Consider the following 7,211-nt stretch of genomic DNA (forward strand, 5'->3'; position numbering starts at 1 on the left):
AGGGTGAGAGGGGAAATATATAAAAGGAACCTAAGGGACAAGTTTTTCATTTTGGACTCCCCTACCCTGGGGAAAAGATCTTGGCCATTCAACCTATCTATGCCCCTCACAATTTCATAAACTTCTATAAGGTCACCCTGCAGCATCCAATGTTCCAGGGGTTGAAATCTTACAACTGTAGAAATGGCTGTACAAATTGAAGGCCACATGTGGAGTACTGAGAACAGTTTGGTCCCCTTATTTAAGGAAAGGTATTATTTCAGAAAAAGTTCCGACAAGGTTCGTTAGGATGATTCCTGATATGAAGAGTTTGTCTCATGAGCATAGAGTCAGAGCGATGCACAGCATTGAAAGAGACCCTTCGATCCAACTCGTCTATGCCAACCAGATATCCCAACCCAATCTCGTCCCACCTGCCAGCACCCGGCCTACAACCCTCCAAACCCTTCCTATTCATAGACACACCCAGATGTCTTTTAAACATTACAATCGTACTAGCCTACACCACATCCTCTGACTGCTCATTCCATACATGCACCACCCTCTGCATGAAAAAGTTGCCTCAGGTCTCATTTTTTCCCTCACCCTAAACCTATGCCCTCTAGTTCTGGACTCCCCACTCTAGGGAAGAGACTTTTGTCTATTTATCCTATCCATGCACCTCATTATTTTATAAACCTCTATAAAGATCACTCCTCAGCCTAAGGTTTTATTAAAAATGTGACATTTTAACTCAATGCTTTGAAGGTGTGAGGTCAGAGTCTGTATGCATTCCAACCTTGAGTCAGACTGGTTTTATTTCCAAAGTAGGAATTTGTGAAATATCACAGAACTGCCTGGATTGTGTGCTTTTCGAATGTGTGAAAGCCAACCTTACAGGTTATAAATTCCTACTTTGTAAACAGAACCAGTCTGACTCAAGCTTGAAAGACTCTAACCTTGAATTGTCATGTTTTTGATTTATAAAACTAAGTTATCTTGGGACTATGACTTGATAGAATGAAGTTGCAGGTTTTCAGCGATTAATATGTAAATCCTCAAACTTCTAAGTCATTAAAGATTTAACAGCAATCTAGATTTGTTCAATACTTCATCAATTACCTCCACATAAACCTGTTGGGTCTATAACTTGGGCTCGTGTGATTTTTGACTTTGTCCACCACAGCATCTCCACATCATTGGAATTTAGAAAAGGTGATCTCAGTAAAACAGGTCAAGATTTAAAAGGGGAATCATAGGCTAAATACTGGTAGGATATCACCACCTGTCATGGGAGAGTAAAGGGCCAGAGTTTAATCTCATAATGAAGGGGTGGCCAATTCATGACTGAAATCAGGAAGTACTTGAGGGTAAGAAGTTGGTTGGGGGGGGTCAATTTTTGTGTATACTTGAGTGACCGAATGGACTACTCCTTTTGATCTGATTTAAAAATGCAGGTACAGTAGATTCTCAATTATCTGAACAATATAGGCAGGGAGTATTTTGTTTGCATAACTGATCTATCAGATAATCAATATGATCATAAACAAGCAGTAATGTATGAATGCCAGTCATCCAAACATTTCTTGGTTATCTGGTAATGCATGTCATAATGCTGTTTAATTAAATGCTAGGCCACCCAACACTGTTTTTAGTGACTCAGATCTTGTTTGGATTATCAAAAATTTGGTTAATAGATTGTACTGCACGTTTTCTCCTTTAGATTAGATTACTTAGTGTGGAAACAGGCCCTTCGGCCCAACAAGTCCACACCGACCTGCCGAAGCGCAACCCACCCATTCCCCTACATTTACCTAACACTATGGGCAATTTAGCATGACCAATTCACCTAACCCGCACATCTTTGGACTGTGGGAGGAAACCGGAACACCCAGAGGAAACCCATGCAGACATGGGGAGAATGTCTGTGTGGAGTTTGCACAGTCGCCTGAGTCGGGAATTGAACCCAGGTCTCTCATGCTGTGAGGCAGCAGTGCTAACCACTGTGCCACCCCATCACATCATTGGCATACCTACACCCAAGGTCTGCAACAATTAGTGACAGCTCAATCAACAACTTCTCAGACAATTTGGAAAAGTACTGGCCTAACCTGTACCTATATGCTGGAAACAAATCAGACAAAATTTTCTGAACTTTTACAAAAGCATCCTTTAAATTTAAATGCATGTGATTGATTTTGGACATCCAATTTAGGAACTTAATGTCACTTTAGCTTTTCACTATGAGTGGCAAAATCCCAGTTCTCCCCAACATCAGATAAACAGTCAAAATGTAAAATAAAGCAAGTGATATTTTATTTCAGCAGCAAAGATTCATTGCAGAACATTCGAGATAGTTAAGCAAAACAATGTCAACTTCAGCTTAGTGCAAGATTTTTGATGTCTTTAAAATGTTTCCTGTTGATCCAATAGTTTAGAATGGTTTCACACTAACTTCAAAAGTCCACTCAGCCAGCACCTAATGCCTCCTGCGTCTTCCCCATACACGTGTCCTAAGCCCTCTGGTGCCAAAATGCTGCTGCCCTCAAATTGCACCTGTCAGAGGTGTTGTGGCTAACTCCTGGGACTGCACAGTTTCAGTATTCGGAGCGGTCAAGAATGGTTCTACTGGGTTTGTTTGTGCCACTTCCGTATTAGCTGCACGAACATCAGGTTTTTGTATTGTTACTTGGTTAAAGTCACTTGCAGCACCTTGGTGTTGAATTTCCTTTGAAACAGTCAATGCATCAGTAAGTTTTTGAATTGAAAGTGCCAGCTGCTGACAAAGACTGGTCCTTAACTCCCTCACCTCCTGACAAAGACCTGTCTTCAACTCCCTCACCTCTTGACAAAGACTGGTCATCTCCTGTCTGATTAAATTCAAAGAGTCTAACTGTCTGTCATGTTGAGCAACCAATATGTCTCGCAGTCCTGTAACAAAGTGCTCTTCCACCAATGTTTCAACATGGGATTGAAGTGGTCGTGTCACTGAGGCTGATGGATGAACTGCTGTAGTTGTTGGACCCTCCCCACTTGACATTTGAGACTGGTATATCACATATCCTCCTCCTAACCCTACAGCATCAACTTCATAATTGCTTGAAGCATATTCAGCTGTGCCTCGATCAGAGCAAGAAGGGCCGAGAGACAGATGGGGCAATCTGAATGTTCTCCCACGATTGTAGTCCCCCCACAACAGCATCATTTTGCTTGCCCTCCCCGCAGAACATTCAAGATAGTTAAGCAAAACAATGTCAACATCAGCTTAGTGCAAGATTTTTGATGTCTTTAAAATGTTTTCTGTTGATCCAATAGTTTAGAATGGTTTCACACTAACTTCAAAAGTCCACTCAGCCAGCACCTAATGCCTCCTGCGTCTTCCCCATACACGTGTCCTAAGCCCTCTGGTGCCAAAATGCTGCTGCCCTCAAATTGCACCTGTCAGAGGTGTTGTGGCTAACTCCTGGGACTGCACAGTTTCAGTATTCGGAGCGGTCAAGAATGGTTCTACTGGGTTTGTTTGTGCCACTTCCGTATTAGCTGCACGAACATCAGGTTTTTGTATTGTTACTTGGTTAAAGTCACTTGCAGCACCTTGGTGTTGAATTTCCTTTGAAACAGTCAATGCATCAGTAAGTTTTTGAATTGAAAGTGCCAGCTGCTGACAAAGACTGGTCCTTAACTCCCTCACCTCCTGACAAAGACCTGTCTTCAACTCCCTCACCTCTTGACAAAGACTGGTCATCTCCTGTCTGATTAAATTCAAAGAGTCTAACTGTCTGTCATGTTGAGCAACCAATATGCCTCGCAGTCCTGTAACAAAGCGCTCTTCCACCAATGTTTCAACATGGGGTTGAAGTGGTCGTGTCACTGAGGATGATGGATGAACTGCTGTAGTTGTTGGACCCTCCCCACTTGACATTTGAGACTGGTATATCACATATCCTCCTCCTAACCCTACAGCATCAACTTCATAATTGCTTGAAGCATATTCAGCTGTGCCTCGTTCAGAGCAAGAAGGGCCGAGAGACAGAGATGGGGCAATCTGAATGTTCTCCCACGATTGTAGTCCTCCCACAAAAGCATCATTTTGCTTGCCCTCCCCGCCAACATTTGCCACCTCCTGCTCCTCTGGAGGCCACTCAACTTCTTTCTTTAATTCAATTACATTTATGTTCGCCTCCTCTTTCACCCATGGCTCCATTCCCTCTCCATGCCAGCTTTCAACAATATTGTGTGCTGTTGCCTGCTCACTATCTCCAGCTGATGTATCCATAGATGGATGTGCAACTGTCAGAACAAATCACTGATGCAGCTTCATGGCATATCACAGGGGTCCACATGCAGACATGGTTTATACATTCAGTTAGCACTTGCCTCTCCCATTGCAATGTCTGATTGACTACCAGATACTGAACTGATTCCCACCAGCTGCCTTGCCCTCTTCATACTCATTTAGATTCTTGAGAAATGCCACATCACTGTCCCTGGTCAGTAAATGTTCCTGAGCATTATGAGCCATGCATCATACTTGTGCTATCTTGCTAAGATTTGACTCACTTCATAGTTTAGAGTTAACATTCAGTAAACATTTTTCTCACTAATTCAAGGGAACTGTACAAATTGTCAAGAGCCCAACTTCCAAGAGTAACAACTTCACAACCCTCTCAAATATGTCACTCAATCTGTCCACAAAACAAGACCTTCACTTCATAACCGGTTAAATCCTAAATGAAAGTTCTGCAGGACTACACCATATGACCAGCATGTAACAAAATGAGACATGGCATGAGAACAGCAAAGGAACAATGGAACAACACAGATTTAGAACTGGGAAAATAAAGGTACTAACATCACATTCTTTCAAATTTATAAAGTGTCCCTTTAACCATTTGTTCACAAGTCTTCTGTAAATTGTAATTAGTGTACTGCAGTAAAAATGAAAAATTGCAACAGGTAACAAAAACAATTTTAACATGTAAAATGGGTACAAACATTACAATTTAAGCCAACGCTAACTAATCAGAACACTTGCACATATGAACAATGCAGACTGATAGCCAACAATGGCAGAAACCTCAATATATGAGAACAGTGGATTTCAATTGCATATCAGAAGATTCACAACAAAATGGTCAATAGGTGTTTCAGTCTGAGCGAGGAGTATTTTCAATAGCTCATTTGCACTGTTTAAAAAAAAACACAAATATTAGTGAACAGCCGAGAAAGTGACACCCTCCAATGTTTACAATGACATCAAGAAATGACAATTGAGACTTGCGATTAATAACATGTTCTTTTGGCTTCTTTCAGCCAAACAAGGCAACTCCCAATTGTAAACAATATTGCACTGAGCACTCGATTTAAATATGTTAACCATCTCTAACTACAACCCATAATTAAGAGAATTCTGAATTGACCATAACTAGGAATGTTATTACCACAATGTGGTAAAACAACCAAAATGTTGAAAAATTAAACCTGCATTGGCAGCCAACATTACTTACCACTTTCGGCAGAATCTTTGACAAAATACTGCAACGTTTCTTCAATGCTAATTGCTGAAAAAACAAAATAAAGCATGTCAGAAGGTATAATAGCCAGGAAAATAAACAGGATAGCAAATGTCTTCACCTTTAGTCAGAAATGAAATAGAGCATCATCAGTCATCGCATCTGACGGCACTTCCTATGTGTATTATCATCATTCTGAGATGGAAGAACTGAAACTTTTGGTACAGTAATTTGATTGCAAGCAATGTTACACTCATTAAAACTCACCTGAAAATTAATGATCTGTGTGTATACCCAAGCATTCAAATGGTCAACATCTCCACCTGAGATAAGAGAAATGTGCTCAAAATGATTAAATCTTGGTATATTTAACTCAGGAACCTAATGCTGTGATCAGAGAACCAATACACAACACTGCTCACTGACAGTAATTTCAGCTTTCAGTAGTCAAGGCAGAGAAGCAATAAAACAAACCAGGATATAAATGTGTGTAGAAGATTTTAAGCATGGGTTTCAGGAAAATCTTAGGGCCAAGACTGAATGGCTGCAAATGAAAAACTGAAATAAGGGAAATGCAACAAGAGCACCCCAAAATGCTTCAGTAAAAGTGACCACAATCCATTAAGGAAAAAAAGTCATTTGCCACATAAAGGTCCTACCTTCAGCACTGGCAAAAGCCAATTCGTGATTGAAGTCAGGTCAGCACTATTTAGCCATCTTCCATTACAACAACGGGCTCTTGGATCCAAAGGAAAACACCAGACAATGTGAGCATTCAATTGCTTTTGAAAAGAAATTTGTTTTTTAAAGAGCAAATAAGCCAACATATATATTTACATCAAAAAGGTCTTAAAACATGATCAGAAAACCATTGCTCAACACATTCCAATCTGACGGTAATTCCAGCTTTTGAGTTTGGTTTCATCATTCATGTCTACCCACAACAGGTTATTCAAGTTTAAATACTAATCACAAGAGTGAAAGCTCTTTTCAAAAAAGAGCAAGCATTGGCTTACAAGATGACAAAGCTAGTCTCCATTTTAGTGTATGTACATAATCTATTCAAAAAACCCAATGATAGTGAATTTTATCAAGGGCACAAGCTGACCTGTTAGAACAAACACTGTAGCGAATCTATCCAACTCCCATTCTTCAGATATGAAAATGGACAACTGCATTGGAAAAAAGAAATTAGAAAATACACCATTAGAATTCAGTACTTAACAGCCAGGCCACCTTACACCACTTAGAGCTGTTTTGGATCATTTTCTTCATGCAAGTAATTCTACATGAAAATGTGCAAATTCATAAAACTTGTGCTATACATGAAGAAACATGCTTACTAAGGACAGACCATTTTCAGTCATTAAAATCAAAACTTCAGTGGTGCAATTTGAGGTTTGCTGCAGGTTATGCCTACGGCACTCAACTAATTATGCTGAAGCTTTGACAACTGCCATGCAATTCGTGATGAGAATACTCCGAGGCAAGCATGCCTGCTATTTGTTAAATCAATAGCATAAGGAGCTGAAAAATGTGTTGCTGGAAAAACACAGGTCAGGCAGCATCCAAGGAGCAAAATAGACGTTTCAGGCATAAGCCCTTCTTCAGGAATCTTCAGGCTTATGCCTGAAACGTCGATTCTCCTGCTCCTTGAATGCTGCCTGACCTGCTGCGCTTTTCTAGTGACACATTTTTCAGCTGATCTCCAGCATCTGC

General features: G+C 40.5%; 1 long non-coding RNA gene and 2 other non-coding genes across 3 annotated transcripts; all 3 read right to left on the minus strand.

Moving 5' to 3' along the window:
* Positions 1-2,273: 2,273 nt before the first annotated feature.
* LOC122555816 lies at positions 2,274-6,711 on the minus strand. The gene is made up of 5 exons (XR_006313370.1): positions 6,601-6,711; positions 6,152-6,230; positions 5,760-5,815; positions 5,487-5,540; positions 2,274-5,165 (listed from the first exon to the last, which is right to left on the minus strand). It is a non-coding gene; the product is annotated as an uncharacterized LOC122555816 (long non-coding RNA).
* On the minus strand, positions 5,618-5,690 carry LOC122556403. Its single transcript, XR_006313519.1, has one exon. It is a non-coding gene; the product is annotated as a small nucleolar RNA SNORD49 (small nucleolar RNA).
* LOC122556406 lies at positions 6,351-6,422 on the minus strand. Its single transcript, XR_006313522.1, has one exon. It is a non-coding gene; the product is annotated as a small nucleolar RNA SNORD65 (small nucleolar RNA).
* Positions 6,712-7,211: the final 500 nt, after the last annotated feature.

The sequence above is a fragment of the Chiloscyllium plagiosum genome, chromosome 13, assembly GCF_004010195.1.
Source record: "Chiloscyllium plagiosum isolate BGI_BamShark_2017 chromosome 13, ASM401019v2, whole genome shotgun sequence".
In the NCBI taxonomy this organism is placed as follows: Eukaryota; Metazoa; Chordata; class Chondrichthyes; order Orectolobiformes; family Hemiscylliidae; genus Chiloscyllium; species Chiloscyllium plagiosum.